At 36.6% G+C, this 20,430-nt stretch overlaps 1 long non-coding RNA gene across 1 annotated transcript in view; it reads left to right on the forward strand.

Annotated features, from left to right (window-relative positions):
• LOC119800115 overlaps positions 1–19,996 on the forward strand; it is a 50,488-nt gene extending 30,492 nt beyond the window's left edge. Inside the window, exons 2-6 of the long non-coding RNA XR_005282984.1 lie at positions 1,342–1,457; positions 1,710–1,841; positions 7,002–7,097; positions 14,465–14,528; positions 19,771–19,996. This is a non-coding gene — a long non-coding RNA (uncharacterized LOC119800115). The remainder of the gene's footprint in view (positions 1–1,341; positions 1,458–1,709; positions 1,842–7,001; positions 7,098–14,464; positions 14,529–19,770) is intronic.
• The last annotated feature ends 434 nt before the right edge of the window (positions 19,997–20,430 follow it).

The following is a 20,430-nucleotide window of genomic DNA, read 5'->3' on the forward strand; positions in this document are numbered from 1 at the left end:
CACTCAAGAGACTGAATGAAGCAGGAGGATATCAGCGTGGGCTACAAAATTTGAGTTCTAGGCCAGCCTAAACTCCATAAAAAGATTTATTTTTTTTAAAGTTGTGATTCACCACAAGCTGTTTTATAATAAAAACTAGAGCAAACATAACTAATATTCCTGGTTTTTAAACAGTTGGGTTCTTTTTTAAGGGCTGGAGAGATAGATGGCTCAGCAGTTCTGAGCACTTGCTGCTTTTGCAGAGGCTTGGCTTCAGCACCCACACTGGATCACAGCCATCCCTAACTCCAGTTCCATGGAATCCCACACCCTCTTCTGACATTTGAGGGCACATATGGGATGCACATATATGCGTGTAGGCATAACACTCATACAGAGAAAATAATTTTTAAAAATCCTTTAGAATTTAGGAAAACGTAACCAAACATAACCCTAAACTGTAGTCACTTAGGAGCAATGACAGTTTCTCTTTTTAAAATTTTCATTTTTTTTAAAAAAATATTTATTATGTATACAATATTCTGTCTGTGTGTATGCCTGCAGGAGGATCACTAGTTCGAGGCCAGCCTGGGCTAAAAAAAAATTTCATCGTAATTGGCCTAGTGGTAGGGACGATGTCATGCAAGCAAATACTCAAAAGATACTTTCGTAAGCAAAGCGCTAAAATAGTTTTATTTTGTGTCTGTTTTAGCAGGCGGTTTGCCTAGCACCTGTGCTCTCACCAGCTGTAAAAGGGCAGAATTTCTAATCTGAACATCAGGTAGCATCTGTAAAACAAAATCTATGTGCTTCCTAGAGGTATAGGCAGTGAAAAGGTCTACTCCACAAAGCCCTGCATTATCAGTGCCCCACGACTGTTACTTTCACAGGGCTTCATACTATGGAAAAGACCTTTGTGAATCCATAATTTACTACACCATTAAAAACTTTTTTTTTTGAAAAATAGTGCCTTCCAAAAGATTGTACATCCCCCGTCTCCAAACCAGAACCGAAAGCTCGGGTGAAAGGCTTGCGGACGGAGGGCGGGTCGCGCGCCTCCGGGTCCGGAGGGAGGGAGGGAGGCAGGCAGGCGGCGGGGTGTGACAGCTGCGCACTGGTCGTCGGACGGAGCGTCAAGTTCCTACCTCGTGAAGTGGTTTCGAGGCTTAGGTGTGACAGATCTGTGAGGCGCTGGCGGAGGTCGAGGGCTCGACGCCGGCGCGCTTTAAGTTCCTGTGTAGCCGCGCAAACCTCAGAGGCACCCTTGGTGTTAGGAGTCCAGTTAAAGGCGGGTTTTGTTTGATTTTTGTTTTGTTTTTAACGAAACGCTTAAGATGGACCCTAATTTGTTTCCTTCCAAAGGTAGAGAACTTGTGTCACCGGAGTGGTGTCTGAAAGGTGAACATCTCCACGGCGGCACAAGGGCGACGCTGGCACACACACGCACGCGCAGGACACGGGGGACTGGAACCGAGGAAGTGAGAGCCTTGCGCCACGACGTTTCTGCGCATGTGCGGGGCGTGGGGGTGGGGTGGGGCGGTGTAGGAGTTTTCCGCATGCGCAGCAGGGCCGCGGGGGGGGGGGGAGGAGGGGGAACAGCGGCCAGCTGTGGAGACTGCCCGCGTTCCCGGCATGCCCCGGGGCGGCGGGGTTGGCTCTAACGAATTTGAATGAGGAGCCGCAGCGCTTTCGGCGCCATTTTCGAGTGATGTCTGATCTCATCAATCTAGCGGGACGGAAGGGATAACCTGTGCGAGCGAAGCGCGACGCCGGGATCGCGCCGAAAAATCCCCCAAAAATCGCCAAAAAATAACTTAAGCCAGGAGGTAGCCGGCGGAGCTTCGGCAAGTTTGGCGCAGACGGTAAGATCCCGGAGTGCAGCGGAGCGGGTCTGGGAGGTGGCCGCGGACCGTGGGGGACGCAGGCGCCGGACTCGGCGTCCGCCGCCCCTTCCATCGCAGACTCCCCGGGAGACTGAGAACTCGGGTGTCCGTCCACTCGCGAGGGGGTGGCGTCCGGCTGACGGTGGCGGGAGCAAGCGCGGAGCGGCGGGGGGGGGGGGGGGAGAGGCGCGGTTTGAGCGGGACGCGGCCGAGCAACCGCCGCCCGACCTGTCACCGCGACCGACGGACCGGCCGACCGGGGAGCTCGGCCCTAGCGCGACAGGCTCGCGCGCGGCTCCGGGACAGCGCGGGGCGGCAGAGCGGCCGAGGCCGTCTCCGGGCGGGCAGCTCGGGTCGCGCGCGGGAGGGCCGGCTGCCCGCGGGAACCGGTGTGCGCGGCGGGGCGGAGGCGGCGGCGCCGGCCGGCCGCTCCGGGGTCGGGACACTCGCGTCTAGCCCGGTCTCGCAGGGGTGGGGTGTCGGGGTGAGACCAAAGATGGGGCTTCGAGCCTGCCGTTCCCTCCTGGCGCGGTCTCGGGAGACTTTTTCCTCCTCCAGCCCTTGAAACGCGCGTCTCAAGGGAAAGTAGTGTGAAACCCGCTGTTTCCCGCGGGCGAGCCCGTGCCGCGACGATTTAACGGTAATTTCGCAGGTCTCCCCCTGGCTTGGGAACTCTTGTCGCCGAGGCGGAAGAAAGCGGGGCTGTCTTTCCCTTCAGGGGTTTCTTTTTTCCTTAGCTGTTGGCTTTTTGTCAAGCCGGCGTCGACAACTCAAGTCAGCCAGTGACAGCTTTGACTGTAGGTCCCCTGGGCACTGGGCATCGTGAAGAGTCCACGTTGTACCCCGTGAGGTCCTGAACCCCATCCTTCCCCAGAGCGCCCCTAGATTAACCCTTTGCGGCTGTGCTGACGTGATGTTCCGCGGGAGGGTCGCACGGGTCTGGGTTGGGAACATTCTGGAGATGCTCTTGCAGCGGCTCCTCAGTTTACTCGCAGAGAGAGGGCTCCCTGGGAACCTCGGTGACCTGCTGTCCCGGGCAGGCCCCCTGCAGAGTCTCTCCCTGGAATTTGAGCGGAGCCGGGGATTTGGTGCGGGTCTGGGGAGCCTGGGCACCCGCCCTCATTTAGATCCCTTCCAGCAGAGTGAGAGCGCACTGCGAGGTTTTTCAAACTGTGCCTAACGGAGCTCCCCAACGCCGCACTTCTTACCCCCTGATTGGCTGGAAGGAAGCGGGACTGGGGGGTTTGAATGTGGAACGCGGAGCTGATAGTTCTCCACGAACGGAAAAACTGTGTTTAGTCAGAGAATTACTCAAGATAGGTACGGAAAAGTAAAAACGGAGATTTCTCACAAAGTTGGTGCCTAATAGAGTTGTTTCTTCCATAAAAGCCTTTTTGACCGTTCTGAAACGTGTATTAAAAAGTAAAACTAGAGAAACAATTTTCAGAAAACTATTTCTGCTGTTGCAGTTAACAAGACATATTTCTCTCCGTTCTTCATTGGTTGAAAACTGCGCCAAAGGATCTACACTGTTTGTTTTTTCCTTTGATAGAAATTTTTCGTCTTCGTCTTCATGTTTTTATTGGATGCAGATCATGGGAAAATTGCTTCTTTCATCTTAATGAAAGTAAACTTTAAATTATCTTACACATTTTTCATGAAAATTGGATATATTCTTAAAACTTTGAAAATCTATTTTAAAATGTTTTTCTAACTCATCCATTCAGTGTCCATTCAGTGCAGTGTTTTAAAACTTAATTTACAAGACCTTTAAGTTTTTTAATTGCAAATATAACAGGTAAGTATATACAGGTGAGCTTATATATTATTGCATTCCTCTGACAAGTCCATTAAGAGGAAGTGTTATATACAGTAGTGCATATATGTTGCTTTATTTGGTTGGTTTCAGTTAGTGAGTTGCTTGAAACAGCCGTCAATATTTATTCCCCTGCTTGCCATTTCTTTTAGCTGCATCTTGATAACAGACGGTGTGGTTTTGAAAGAGCAGATGATTTTTTAAAGGAATTTTTATATTTTATAATTGAAATTTTGAGACATGATTATCTATTTTCACTTTAAGACAAATAGACATTGTCTTAAAAATGGACATTTAGAAATGTCCAAATGAAAACATTTTCATTTCTATTAATAAATACATTCTATCTTGTATTACTTTCATAATAATTATTACTGAACCCACAATCCTTTCTAAATCTGCTTATTTTGGATATTTTCACAAAATATTTTGGATATTTCCTAAAATTAACTATAAATTTTGATTTAGTTAAAATTTTAGAAGATCTCATTTCTATTTTATATAATTATATCTCAAGTGCCAGTGCTAATGAGTTTTGTTTTTTACTGTTGATTTTTGAATTTTAATTTTTATTCAAATTATGTGTGACTGGGAGAGAATTCTGGGAGTGGGGGAAAGCTTTACTTTCCACTAAACCATGCTTTTTGGCACTTAGGTTTATGGGATTTATTTTGTTTTGAGGGCGATGAATGAAGGGCTTTTTCCCCCTTCTGTTTGTTTTACCAACTTTTTGAAAGAAGTAATGGATTCTTTATTAAACTAATTTACTTAAAGGTTTAGAATACACTAGCAGCTATATAATTCCACAACATTCAAAATGTTTGCCTTTTATGTAATGCCAGATCAGAGGAAGAATTCCAGAAGGTATATACCTACTTATTTAACTGTTTATGTGCAGTTATCTGTGTTTTCCTGTAGAAATTGATGACTCTAATTTTGTATTCTGTTGTGAAGGCTGCAGAGGTCATTTATTAGCACAGGGAAGCAGCCCTGGAGAATGGTGCTGCTGGAGCAGTTCTTCTGGCGCTGCATCCATACTGCAGGGAGAGGGAAGAAGAGTGCAGCTTCCCTGGGAGCTTTGATGTTCATCTGTCTGTTCTTTACACTGTTTCCAATTCAAAGTCTAACTTTGGACAATTTTTTAAAAACTGTTGTCTTCGTTGTACATTTGTACAATATAGCCTCAGGTTTTTGTATGCGATTACACTGGTATGTTTTAATGTTTATCAGGAACCACACCTAAGGATAAAAATTCCAAAGTAGTGTTCACATTGTAGATTCCATGTTTCCTTCTCTTTTGTGTGCTGTTTTTTAGTTTTGGGTTTTTTTGAAGTCTGTATACAGTTCTATTTCTATTAATTATGTATTTGTAGTAATTTAAGAATGTTGAAGAAACCTTCAGTATAGAAGAACTATTGGTCAGCTGACTTAGTTTACAGAAAGAAAAAATTAACATTTCTTCAATAAGCTTTCAACAACTAGATTATAAAGTTACAATTAGGGAAATTTTATAAAAATTCACCTCAAATCTTAAAATGTTTCCCATCTTAAAGTGGCTTTAGTCTTTTTAAATTTTCTTTTGTTTAGAGGACACTTAATCCCTACATTGATTTCTTTTTAACCCCTTTTATAAGAAACAGATTAGGATGATTATAATTAGAACAACACATTTTAGAAAGAATTGTAAGACTATACATGGTTTGTCCTTTTTATTTTTTAATTACACAAATTTAGAAACACTGTACGCTTTACAATTAATTTTAGCATATAATTAGATTTCAAACTAGGACTTACTGTATCTTTGTGGTATTAAATCTCATAAAAACCAAAGGATATCAGTAATAAAATACCACTTTATTTCAACAAAGTGTTGAAAATGAAATTAAGCATCTTAAGAGGTTACAGTATTAGAATTTTAAAACTGATAGCTTATTTTAAATGTGATGTCTATTTTAAAATATGTTACTAATATATGCTTGTTGGTGTATATAAATACTCATAAGTTATGTAAATAATACTTTCTGATACACAACTTTTTTATTTTTCTTGCCTGTATAAAAGATGCTTTAAAGAATTTTTCTTTGAGAAAGGTTTCAAATAATACAGTTAATAGTAAATACGTGTGTGTGTGTGTGTGTGCTGAATTTTATTCTTAATACTTTTGGGGGGAAGTTTTGAGTTTCGTGTACTTTTATTTAAACCTATTTTATTTCACCAAAGAAAGGTTATACAGGAAATATTTGTTGATGTTTTCTAAGTAAACTGTAATTTTTACTTTTGGAGATTTTTCTTTTAGTCATACACATATTTTATATCCACCTCTTTTGTGTCTAGTATTTTACAGTACTTCAAAACATATTACTGTATTAAAATTTAACATTTAATCTATCATTTCTTTGTTTTTTTAAATTTGTGGTCTTATATTTCAAGGCACTCATTTTTTAAAAAAATTTTATCTTTTGAAAAATATAATGGAAAAAAATTTTAACCTTTTAAAATAAGATATTTGAACTGGTGTTTCTTAGACATAAGATGGTGTGGAGTTTTTATTTTCTCTATTAATCATATTTAGCAACAGAGGAATAAAGGGGCTTTTGGTTTTCATTCTTTTCAGCCATTCTTAAATAAAAGTAGAAAACACCCACAAAGCATTATGGTTCATATGTAGTGCATTTATCCCTTGGTAATTTAATAATTTGTATTTTAATGTACTTGTCAGTTCAATTTTTAAGATCCAGAAACCAATGGGGGGAGTTGCATTTAGCCTATATTTGGAAGTATTCAAAGACTAGTAGTGGTCTATTGATTTAAAAATTTTTAAATTGGTTAGAACTGTAATAAAATATTTAAAAATGTTCACTCAGGTATAACAAGACCAAAGTTGAGAATAATGGTAATTTGTCGTCATTGATACATTCAGTAATTTTCAGGGAAAAGTAGTCAAATTTTATCCCTATTCCTTGTATAGTTTTTAAGCTATTTGAATTTTTGAAACACAAAGAATATTTTTTGATAATCTTCCTTAGTTCCTTTCAAAGCTACCCATGCATACTCATCCATAGATAAAAATTAATGTCATAAAAATGTCATAAAGAGAAATGAAAGCAGAAACTTAGTTTGAACAGGCTTTGGGTGATAATGCATATCACAGTTGTTCTTAATAAATTATTTTCTGTTCAAATAATATTTTCATACAGGTTCTTTAAGCATTGCAAGATGGGTTAATTTCAAGATTTAACTCTGTTCAGAGATCAACTAGAAGTACAAGAGATATATATCTGTTGAGTGTCTTCATATAATAATACATGGCATTTTTATTGCAGATTTTAACCATTAGAAGAGAACCAATTCTGGAAAACAAGCTAAGTTTCTTTGACTGAATACTGACATAATGCATTGGAACATGATAGAGGATTAAGGTATACTAATGTGTTTTTCATTTTTTGTTTTTTTAAGTCAATATCTTAACTCTACAGCCCAGCCTGAAACTTGCAAGGTATCCTAAGCTGGCCTGGAACTACTGATTTTCCTGCCCCGACCTCCTCCTTAGTGCTGGGATTATAAATATGTGTCAGTGTGTCTGCTTTGTAGTAATGAATTTTTAAAACCTGTCATATATCATTGCATTACAATTTGTAATATAATTGATAGTAATGCTGAAATGTTTAAGTCATATAAGTAAAGAATAAACAGAAATCTGGTAAATTGGCTGAATCAAAGTGTCTTGCTTGTTAAAATTCTAGATTTTTAAGAATATAGTTGGCTTTTATAGTGCTCTAGTAGATCCACCTTAATTTATCCCCTCCCCCAATAGTATATATGATGTTTTGCCTTTTTTTCCCCTGAGGGTGTTACTACAGTGTGCTATGTAAGGTATTTAATTATGTAGTGGACTTTATTCTCACAAAATGAAGTGTTTAAGTCAAGAGGAATTTGGTACTTGGCTGTTTGACAAGTGAAGTGGTACAGCCTAAAAATTAGATAAGATTAATGAAAATATTGTAAGAAAATTTGAAGTATTCCAAGTACTGTCCTAACCAAAAGTCTCGATTTGGTTGAAACTGAAATACCTACTTTCTTAAGCAGAAACTATCTTACTCATGATTCTCAATACATTTTAATATCAGAAGTTACAACAGCCTAATGATAATATGAGTGCTTAAACTTCTGATGACTGTTAACTTCCAAAATACTTATGATAGTCCATTTTCTAATGTTTGTTTTACTTGATTTTTATAGTTTTAGTTGAGCATTTCAGAAAGTATTCATCTTAAACAATTTTTGTTTCCTAGATGGTGGTATTCTGGTGTAATAAGTGAGTTTACTGAGCATTATTACTGAGTATTACTTGGTTAGGTTTTTTTTCTAGTGTAGTGTTAACTATAAGTTTTAGTAATATTTGTTAAATAAAATGAGAGTGGCTGAAATGTAACTACAATTTTCTTTAGAATTTTTTAACTAAAAATATGTAAGTAACAAATAGAAAATCCCAAAGGCTTGTTTTCTTAAGTGTAATTTAATCTTAAGAGTAAATTATAATTTTCCTGCTCATAAATCTACTTTTAACTTTAAAGGGTGTAAACGTTTTAGAACAAATCCTCAGGTGTCTTTAAGAATGCTAGAATATTGAGACAATATTAAAATACTAAAAAATTGGAATTTGATGTTTATGAGATAGACAGTCTAGAAATGCATATCTGTTAATAGTTGAGGTGAAAATGAAATGTTCAAACTAAATAGAAATCAGACAATTTCTGGTGCTTTATGTTACATTGATGTTATATTAAATGGTGATTGTTTTAGATAAATACAAAGAATAGAGTGTCTGTATAACTTTGGTCTTAAACATTATAACAAAATGGTTTTAATGGGTGAAAAATGAATAAAATCTCGGCCCCATCTTAGCCAATGTTGTCCAGGTTAGGCAGTATTAGCATGTAAACGGAGTATCTGGAAAAAAATTGAGTTTTAATTTATTTATCACTTTTAATCCAGATAGTTGACAGAGCTTTAATGAGTTAAATGTGGGAGAAAGCAATATATGAGTTTATAGTGTAGATAAAGATTTAAATGCACGGTCATTCCTAATTTAGAGCTCAAGATTTATAATACCTGAGGGTTTCAGAGAATTTATTGTTTGAACACAAATATTTGACATTATCATGTTCTTGTTCTCTTTACAGTAATAAACTAGCTTATGAAGTTAGAAATTTAGCTTGTAAATAATCTAGTACCTAAAAGCATTAGTATAGTATAGTTGATTACTTCTGATAGGGTAAGAGACCATAACTTGGCTAATAATAAAAGTTATATATGATTATGTGTTCTTTAATCACCCTTTAAAGGACATGTTTAAATACTTCAAATTTGTGAATCTCTCCAATCCTCTTAATACGTAGTTTATTAGGTAAGAATTTGAGGAAAGAAATTTATTGTGTTTCAATTTTTTAATTAAATTTTTCCCAGTGATAAGAGTTATATCTCAAGTACAGATTTATGCTTTCAGTTAAAGGCATTATCAGGGTTTCAGGAAAAATAATTGTCTTTAAAGAACATTTGTACTGTCGTTTCTATATTTCTTAGTGGAGTGTTTATCTTAGAGTAAAAAGAGTACTTTAATAACTAGGATGGGGTAATTTAATATCTGTTGATGAAGGGCCTTAAATTACTGATTATATAATGCTAGTTCATGAACATGACTTACATCAGTGGAAGCAAGTTTTCTTTGGTAGAGATTTTAAAGTATTGCAAAGATTTGCTTAATAATAGACAATGTAAATATTTTAAATGTTTATTTGAAGCAATTTTCTACATGTATATATTTTGTGGTTTTCTAAAAGTAATAACATTCCTAATTTATTTATATTGTTTTTCTTCAAGTAATGCCTAATCAAAACTTTTTTTAAAAAATAGGCAATATTTAATTAGTTTAAAGCTTTAAATTTTTTAAAATTGTGGTTTTAAAGTAGGATTTCTGTTCTCAGCACTATTTAACCACACTGGACATTTAATATTTGCTATTTCGACAGTCAGAATCACTTGAAAGGAAACGTGACATGTTTTAAATGTGATTTCTGCAATCACTATTTCTGCAATTACTATTTCTATGTGTCTAAATTTCATAAATTAAATTTTGAATTCCTTTCACAATAAATATATTCAAAATTACCTTGTTAATTTTGTGGGGTTTTTATATGTATTTTTTATTTCTAACATTCTTCATTGACATCTTATTTTGATAAAAGATGTAGGGTTTTTTTTTTTTTTTGCAAACTAAATTTACTATTTTGCTCCTATTTCACACTTTTAATTTTTTAATCTCAAAACTAGCATTCAAGACTAAGTATTAAATTTAATATCTAATTCTAATCTGTTAATTTTTTTATTTTTTAATAATATTCAAACTTATGTTTTAGGTATTTCTGGAGCAATGCTTACAGTGTTGAAAGATGACTCGCGTTTAAAGTTGTAGATCTGTAGACAATTTTAATGTATTTAAAGCATTTTAACAATAAACACTTATTTTTCTTACAAATTGATACTATAGACTTAACTAAGGCTTTCCCTCTATAATACACATAATATACATTTAAGATAGATTACACCTGAAAATATTTGATTAGTTGTGATCTTTAAAATTTTTATTTTATTATTGTGTGTATGACAGGGTGGTATATGCACAGACAGAGTTCAGAGAACAGCATTATGTCTAGTCTCTCCCTCCACTTCAGTGTGTTCCAGGGATGAGATTCAAAGATTGTCAGGCTGCAGAGTAGGTACCCTTACCCACTGAGTCACATTGCCAGCCTCAGTTGTAGTTTTTGTTAACTCTTTTAGGCTAGGCCTAGGAAATATTATAGCTTGGTGTTAGAGCACTTGGCTAGCATGCCACAGCCCCAGAACAGTCCCTGAAACCACCAAAGGGAAAAAAGTCATTGGCTGAAGTCTTAATGCTTTATTATTTACTATTCTAGAGATTGAATCAAAGTTCTTGTACTAGCATATTCTCTACCACTGAACTATATACCCAGTGCTTAAATCTCAGGGGTGGGGCGGTTGTTGTTTTTGTTTTGTTTTTCTAAGTAGTGTCTGAAGTCAGCATGTGATAGTGATTCAGTACATGGTGCTTGGGAGGGAACCAGGGATATTTTGTTAGCAAAAGTGTAATTTTATGTTTTGATTAGAATTTGTACCACTAGGGAAGGTACTCTTTGATCACTCTGACAAATGATTAAAACTCTTCAGAGAGTTTTGGTAACTGAGTAGTTAAATGTAGCCATAGAAGCTGAAATTGTTATGTGTTACTAGCTTGTTTAGATACATTGTAGGTTCCCTTCTCTAACCAAAATATTAGTTTTGTCTTCTCTCTTCACCCTTCCCTTTTAAAATTCCTTTTTAAATAATGATACAAATGGACTTGGTAAGTGAATTGTACTGAAGTACTTTCTTTCTCTGAGTTAGCTGCATATGCTTTTCTCGAGTAGTGCTTTTTCAGTAGTAGGAGCATCAGTGGTGAAGAAGTAAGTGTCACCATCATAGCAGTTGTTCTTGTCCCTTTTAAGAACTGGAGTTGAGTAGTCACTGCTGTTTGTCAGCCGGCTGTTCTGCAGAGTACTGTCAGTGTGGGATAAGTGTGGCCAAAGAAGTTTGCACTCAGGTGGAAAGGTTTTCCATGTGTGGTTTGCAGAATAGTTTCTTTGAAAGATACTTTCTTCCCAGTGCACCCTTAAGAGGATAGTAAATATTTGTGGTTCTTGGACTTTTATTAACCATTTATTCAGTAGTGGTATATTTAATTTTTAGTCAGGAAATTTCATCTGTTAGAGTTGAAGAATTCTAGAAGTATGTGTGCTGTTTCATACTTTTTAATTTTAAGCTAATAGAATAGTCAAACCTATTAGTAGCTAGGTTGCTGATGCCACAAATTCAGATATATGTTTAAGAAAGAAAAGTTGTGGCCATACAGGAGTATTTCTTTTACTTTAAGGGCATAGATCTTCCTTTCATAGCTTCATATAATGAAACCTGAATTATTGTTAGTTTCACTATAATAAAGACATACTATTAATGTTGTCAGTAATTGGAACCAACATAGGGCATAGGTCAAAACCCTTAAACTATTTTTTATGAGTTCTTAAAAAGATACCATGTTATATCCTACATCTTTTAGAAATTAGACTTTGTAATTTCAAGTAAGTTGGTTTTGTAGACTTGTATATTTCTATTTGCACAAACTTGCATACCCTACATGTTGTTCTCCCCTTTTATCTGTATAATTACAGTGCTGGATAAGTAAATAGTGGACCTCTGTTAAAGTTCTGGTTTCATTTATAAAGCTTTGGTAGAAAACTACAAGTTTTGGGTTAGCCAGTGTCCTAATTTAAAGTCTGACATTTGCAGTTGTATTTTAAAAGATAGAACCATCGTTGCTCCTTGGTTATCTTCATTAAAATCACTTCTGATCCATCTCCATGCTTAATGTTTGCTCTACCGGTCATAGTAAACTCAGAATATCATTTTTTTGGTATTACTAACAAAAATGGCATTTGACATATTGTGTGTTTATTTATCTGAATTAATAATTGAGACCACAGTCTATTTTGGTATTGTGAAATTAAGCATAGTCAATTGTAAATTGAAATTGCTTTTTTAGGCTACTACTGTTTTTAATTTGTTGATGTAGTTTGACAGATAGACATTAATATTACACATGTTTAACCTAAAAGTTAGCTGCATAATCCTCTGTTGAAAATATCTTCCACCCTGATGGACTCCTGCTGAATGTCTGTGGACTGACTACTAGAATGAGCTAAAATACAACATTTTTCCTGACCTACTTAATCAAAATCTCTGATCCTAGATGTTTACAATTTACAGTTTTTACAAGCTCTAAAGGATTGCCCCCCCCTTCCCTTCTTTTAAGGAGCACCGCAAATGAGCCAGTACAGTGGCAGAGGTGGGAAGGATTATTCATACCAAACCATTTATATCTGACCATCTACCATCCCCAGCTATTGGTTATCTTGGATCTAACAAAGTTCAGTATCTAATTAGGAATCTTACCATTTCTACAACACTTCTAAGTTTTGGTATTTCCTCAGTCGCATGAAGAGCAATCTGTTTTCACAACTTTCATTTTTATGAAACTGTTTTGGGACAAAGTTTGTCCCTATGTTAGATACACACTTGAGAGCAGAAGAGATGGATCACTTGAGAACTGTTGGAGAGATGGCTCAACTGCTAAGCTCCTGCAGCTGATCCAGCTTCAGTTTCCTGAACTCACATGGCAGCTCGCAACCCTAGTTCAAGACAGGTTTCTCTGTAGCTTTGAAGCCTGCCCTGGAACTTGTTCTGTAGACCAGGCTGGTCTCGAATTCACAAAGATCCCCCTGCCTCTGCCTCCCAAGTGCTGGGATTAAAGGCATATGCCACCACCCAGCCTTAAATGAATTATTCAAATGTCAGGGAAAATACAAAAGTTTTTGTTTAGTTTGTGGAGCACTTGGCAATGTCATCATAGTACTGTTGAACTTATAGTAGACCCCCCCCCCCACTATACAATGTGACATAGTCTCATACACTGCATGTGTATATTATTCTGAATGACTGAACTCAGCAAAAAATAAACCTTTGAGGAAAATACGTATGTGTTTAACAGTTAAATTTGTAGTTATAGTGTAAAAAAATGCATGGAAAATAAATACAAAATTCAAGACTGTAGTTGCATCTTAAGAATGGAATGAGATCTGAGCTTGGCACATCAGGATCTTTATGTATAATTGGGATATTGTTTAGATTTCAGTAGAGCTGGATTTGGGGTAGAGATTCATGTTGGGGTATAGATTCACATTGGCGTTATTGGAGTGTGGGATTGGTGGATTTTGAAATAATTTTGAAATAAAAAGAAATGCTGACCCTTTTGTGAGAAAGTAATCTGGCAAAATCATAAAGATTTTGTGTATTCTTTCTATGCTTGTAATAAGTACTTGTATGTTGCTATGTTGACATAGTCCAGTAATCCCAGCACATGGGAAGATGAGGCAAGAAGATCTCAAGTTCAAGGCCAAGCTGGGCCATAATAACAAGACTGTCTTAAAAAATAAAAGCACAGTTTATAATGTCTTACAGAAGTAAAACACTGTGACCAGCAAAGTTACTGGGATGTTCTAAAGGCAGGGCTTTAGTGTTCTTCTATACTTCAAGGGTTTTGAATCCTTTCTCCGCAAGGTAAAGTACAGCCGTGAAAACAATTTATCACTTCTTTCACTTACTTTTTGCTTCAGACAATTTCTGAACAATATTTTCTTTTGTTGTGGTCATAGCACAAATGTTTTATTTCCACTGATTTTTTTTTTAAACTCGTGGTTTTCTGCATTGTATTAGAGTTCGTGTAGACTTTGTGTGTATGGGGTATGTGTGCTGTGAATGGAGAAAAGAGGAAATGATCTTGGGATGTGATCTTGAATTGTAAAATTGTAAAATACTTGGAATTTTATGATGTCCTCAGAAACTCAGCATACTCCAAGGTAGACACCAAAGCAGCAGTGTTACTACACTTGACACACTTGAGTTTTAAATGTTCAGAAGGTAGTTTTAGTGGGAAAGCACATTTTGCAGACTTAATGACAATACACTGGATTGAAATCGCAAACACTGCTGCTGGCAACTTGTAATCTGTGATTATTGTGTAATGTATAAGAATCAGAAAACAGTGAGGACACCAGTTGAAAATGCTTTTGCTTATGTAATAAGCTCAAATTTTAAAGTCTTCACTCTTTTTTCCTAGGTTTAACAATGATAAAACGAAGATACTACTAAAACAGCACTCTAAGTAGCTCAACAATTATTTTGTAAGTATTAGCTTCCAGCTCCCTCCTCACCACTATTACTACAAAAACTTACTGTTTGCTATCACGTTTCCATTCATTTCTGATTTTTCTATCTATTCTAGAATAACTTAAATTTCTCCTTAGCTCCCTATTTATTGATGTTTGATTTTAATAGTTTAGAGCAAGAATTATTTCATTGCCTTAGGCAACTTGATTAGTGTGGAAAGTATTTTACTAGTGTGGAAAGTAAAGGCCCTGTTATCTACAAGTGTGAGAATCACAATATTAAATCATTTCTCTAAAGTTTACAGATAAGTAAAGATCTTTCATAAAGGCTTACATATTTTTATTTTAAATGTGTGTTTGACTGCATTTACATATCTGTACTGTGCCTGGTGCCCATGGAGGCCAGAAGACATTAGATCCCTTAGAACTCCAGTTCTAGGGTGTTGGTTGTGAGCCACCATGTGGGTACTGGGAACCCTGGTAACTATCTACAAGAGCAAGAAGTACTCTTAACCAAGGAGCCATCTATCTAGCCCCAGTAATGGTATTTTTTATTATCGTTATTCCAGTTTATTGATCTTAAAGTTTTATAACTTGAAAATAGACTTCTTTGTGAGAAGCTTTTTACGTTTAGCTCTTAAAACTTCAGGAGATAAGGAAAACAGCAAAAGCAATCCCTTTTCTGTCTGTGCACTTAGGAACACAAATATACACACATTCATACACATTAAAATTTTTCTTAACTTATTTAAATTTTGGAAAGTTTATAAATTACAGCAGAATAATGCTAACAGGTTAGCTGAAATTAATATATCTCTAGAAAAACTAGCATATTAATAAGCCATATTTAATGCCCACAGATAACTATTTCTATGCAAGTATTCAAGACTCTAAAATTGCCAGGTGGTTGTGGCACACACCTTTAATCCCAGCACTTTAGCCAGAGACAGATGGATCTCTTTAGATCGAGGCTAGCCAGACCTACAGAGTAAGTTCCAGGAAAGGCTCCAAAGCTACAGAGAAATCCTGTATCCAAAAAAAAAAAAAAAAAAATCCTAAAAAAATAAAAAAGATTCTAAAATTAAGAAAAGATTCGTTGAGCTAATTTTGCATCTCTCAAAAAAAGTCAGATTCACATTTTTAATCCTTATGGTGTGTTAAGGTTTGGGTGACCCAATTTAAATGAAAGTTAGTGCTTCAGATGCTGCCTGTCCATGGTTTCACACATTGCATTAGTAATCTAAAACCTGTGTATGTTAAATGACTTACCGTCAAGATGATCAACCATTCAACTCAAGTAGTGAGGATGGAATTATTTTGGTGGGGAAAGTGGGGGGGGGGCACATAGGGGAGATAAGTTAAATACTGAAAACTTTGTTTTACTAGCAGCAGAATCCTACCTTTTTATATAAAAATTGTTTTTTCATATTTTTATCTCTTGGAAATTTCAATAAAATATTTGCAAATCCCTAAAGAATCCTACACAGTCCAGGCTTGGATTCCTTAACTGAAACCTTGGAAGTCAGCTTCAGCCTTCCTTTAACTTAAGTTACTAAAAAAGACAGTTTTCTAGTTGATACTATACTGCTAGTGTAGACTCCTGTTATGACCCACTTTACATGACACTGTGTGGTTTTGTCTCTTTCTCTTTTAGTGTTTAATTAATACCATAGTTTCTTTTAACATAGTAATTTCTTTTAAGCTGTTCCTTTATGAAGTATGTGTAAGAGAAAAAGGGGGTTGGGTGGCTTTTTTTTTTTTCCTGTTTTCTTGCAGTGCTGTAGATGGCACCCCAGGCTTTACAGGAACCCAGGTAAACACTTTATCTCCCTAGCCCTTCATCTGTGGAATATGGGCGTCCTAGAAGTGGCATAATGGTGTTAGTATGTTACGTGCTCTCAAATAGTGGTAGTGTGTTGCACTCATTTTTCCAAGTTGCGTAAAGAGATTTCTTTAAGCCAGGCGGTTGTGGCGCATGCCTTTAATCCCCAGCACTCGGGAGGCAGAGGCAGGGGGATCTCTGAGTTCGAGGCCAGCCTGGTCTACAAGAGCTAGTTCCAGGACAGGCTCTAGAAACTACAGGGAAACCCTGTCTTGAAAACAAAAACAAAAAAACAAAAACAAAAAAAGATTTCTTTAAGTTTACTTTCCAGTTTAAAGTTCTAATAGGAAATTTTGGTTACTTAAGAAGTTCAAAAGTCTCAATGGCTCTGAGGTTAAGGTGACAGTTCTTTGAGAGGTTCAATTTTCAGCAACCACATGGTGGCTCACAACCATCTATAATGAGATCTGATGCCCTCTTATGGCCTGCAGGCATACATGCAGGCAGAACATGTATACATAATAAATAAATAAAATCTTAACAAAAAAGAAATTCAAAAGTCATAGTTTCTCCTTGGTTTTCTTTGGATAAATGCTTTTTATTTCCCACATGGCATTTTTAGCTATATAAGTTTAAATTATCTATTTATATTATACAAATTTAAAATATATTATTTGAGCTTTGGTTAAGAGCACTTGCTGCTCTTCAGAGGGCCCATGTTTGATTCCCAGAATCTACAGTAGCCTTTATCAGGCTGCTCACAGCAAACTGTTCCCAGCTCCAGGGGAACCAGCACTCTCCCTTCTGCAGACACCCACATACTTGTGACATATTTTACATATACATTCACAGAAAAATTAATTTAAATACATGTTATTGATTAAAACCTTGCGGTGTGCGTTGTCCACATTTAAGAATATTATGCTAGGCAGTGGTGGTGCTCACCTTTAATCCCAGCATTCGGGGAGGCAGAGGCAGGCAGATCTCAAAAGTTTGAGGCCAGCCTGATCTACAGAGCGAGTTCCAGCCAGGGCAACCAAGACAAACCAGATAAACAAAAGAATATTACACTTATCTTTTAAATATAAAACAGCAAAGATATTAACCTAATAAAAAAAGGAAATATGAAGAAAAATTCACATTCGGTCCTGTCAGTATTGATAATCCTGTAATTTAATAATGACAGAAACTAGTTACTTCCTAATTTAGGAAACCTACTCAATTTGACTACTCTCAGATTATGCTTGTAAAAATAAAAACAATAAAACCACTTCCCATGTAGGAACTATATCAGGTTAGCAATGAAATAGTTCACTGAAACACTGAATTTGTCAGAAATGCAAACCCTACTGAGAACTTAGGTTGAATAGGCATTTAATGAACATCTAGTCACTGTTAAACGTGCTCATATAAGTTTAAGGTATAAATTTAAATGAGGTAGGCATTTGCCACATTTTACCCTAAAAGAACCAGAACAGGGTCAGTGTACTAGAGTAACTGAGCCACGATAAGGACTCCTAAGGGATAGAATGCCAGGGTTCTGTCCTCACATTCTGTATTCTGTCATTATGCTCTAACAAACTATGATGCTTATTAATAAGTTTTTTTAAAAAATTCAGTCAAGATGATGTTATAGTTTAGACAACGTTCCTAAAATCTCTTAAATTTTGTGAAATGCTACGGAAACAAGATTAATTAATATTAGAAGTCTTAAAGTAAAAAAAAAACAGTAAATATTTCTAAACAGAAATATTAATGGAAACAATGGAGTTGGGGGAAAGGTCAGACAATTGCGGATTTCTCTGTCTTTTGAAGTTGCTATTCTATTTTGTTATGCAAGGAATATTAATTTAGGTATTTATAAAAAGTCCCATAGAGTTTACTTCTTAAATAAAACATTTAATTTACCTATTTTTTATCTCACCTTTCAGAATGACTGTTTTTCTTCTAAGAACATAAGTAAAATGTTGAACTGTCTCAAAAACCAACAAAGAAAATAAATGGTCCTTGGACCAGAATATAAACCACTGAATTTAAAATTACAACAATTGAATAAAAAACAAAATATTTCTTACTAACCTTTACCTGTAATGTAATGATTTTCATACTTTTTCTTTTAGCTGGCACACTTGAAAGCAAAGATTTGAGGACTTAAAGACAGTATGATATTTCAAGTGACCTAAGGTACAGGAATCGAGAAATGGCATGGACCATATATACTAGGAGTAGGTTGCTACATAACTAGTCCAGTTTGAATGGAAAATTTGGTATGAAGTGAAATAGTAAAAGCTGTTATTTGTCAAGGGATGGAGTCCCTCATGAAAGGGGAGAGGTGGCCTTTTAATAGTGTCAGGAAAACTAGGTAATCCCACAAAAAAAAGAAGTTAGACATTATTACCATGCATAAAAATTCATTATAAATAATCAAAGACTGTAAAGTCTAAAACTGAAACTCCCTTAAGTAGACAGGTAGTGGTGGCACATGCCTTTAATACCAGCACTCAGGAGGCAGACACAGTTGGATCTCTGAGTTTGAGGCCGGCTTGGTTTAAGGGGGGAGGGGAGGAGTTGCTCACCATTGGTGGCATATGTCTTTAATCCCAGAAGCATGAGGAACCAGAGGCAGGCAGATCTCTGTGAATTGGCAGCCAGTCTGGCCTACAGAGCAAATTCCAGGACAGCCAAGGCTGCACAGAGAAACCCTGGCTCACAAATAGATGAATGAATGGATTAATGAATGAATGAATGAATGAATGAATGAATGAATGAATAGAAAAGCAATAGAATCAACTCCCATACATGTGTATGGTGGTGACATTCACACTCATACACAAATAAATGTAGTTTAAATACACACATGGGAGACTGAGGCATAGAGAAATACTGTCCTCAGAGATAATGTCTTATGCCTGTAGTGCCAGGTTGGGGGGCAGGACTGAGGCAGTAGGACTACAGTTTCAGGCCAACCTGGGTTACTAGTAGGATTCTGTCTCAAAGGAACACATTAACAAAAAAAAATTCATAAAGCTCCAAAATGAGAATAAAACTGGGGGTTGAAGAAATGGCACAGAGGACTTGATTTGGATTCCTAAAACCTACATAAGCCAGATAAAGTAACATCAAATAAAAGACCTTATCTCCCTCTAGCAAGGTGAGGAAAATATCTGAGGTTGTCTTCTGACTGCCACTTGTTTTCAGTGGTGCACACATACATACATCATAAATAGACATTTAAGGGGTGGGGTGAAGAAATAGCTTAGAAGTTTAGAGCACTTTCTGTGCTTGCAGAGGACCCAGTATTCCTTCAGCACACATCAGGTGGCTCACAATCTATAGCTATAGTTCTAAGGGATATTAGGCACTGCCCATACTTTGCACATATACAGAAAAACAGGTACACACACATAAAGGGTGTTGTGTTTTTGTTTTAATTAGAGCTGGGGAATAATGAAGCATTTGCTGTATAAACAAGAAGACCTCAGTTCAATTTCCATCACTAAATAGAGCATGGTAAGTTGGTTACAGTAACACGTTTTTACTCCCAGAAATTACAAGATTCTAGTATTTGCTTGAGAATAAATCTTTTAAAATTTGTATAAGTGAAGCAACTCAAATATAAATTCCTCTTGACTTTATTGTCTGATATGGCAAATTCAGGAGACAGAACAGAAAGTTAATTTCTTTTTTTTGTTTTGTTTTTTTTTTTGTTGTTGTTTTGTTTTTTTTTTCGAGACAGGGTTTCCCTGTAGTTTCTAGAGCCTGTCCTGGAACTAGCTCTTGTAGACCAGGCTGGCCTCGAACTCAGAGATCCGCCTGCCTCTGCCTCCCGAGTGCTGGGATTAAAGGCATGCGCCACCACCACCCAGAAAGTTAATTTCTTATAACCAAGAGATAGGACTTGGCAGCTGGTGTTAATGAGTAAAGCGTATGGGTTGGAGGTGAGAAATTTAATGTTTATGAAATGTAAATAATGTTTATGAATGTAAATACTCATTCTGTTTCAAGTTTGGCTGTCTTGGCTTTAAAAATAGGATTTTACATACAAAAGATGGACTTAATTTTGAAATCATTCATTTGACATTGGAATAATCATTC

This window comes from Arvicola amphibius, chromosome 13, assembly GCF_903992535.2.
Source record: "Arvicola amphibius chromosome 13, mArvAmp1.2, whole genome shotgun sequence".
NCBI classification, from domain to species: Eukaryota; Metazoa; Chordata; class Mammalia; order Rodentia; family Cricetidae; genus Arvicola; species Arvicola amphibius.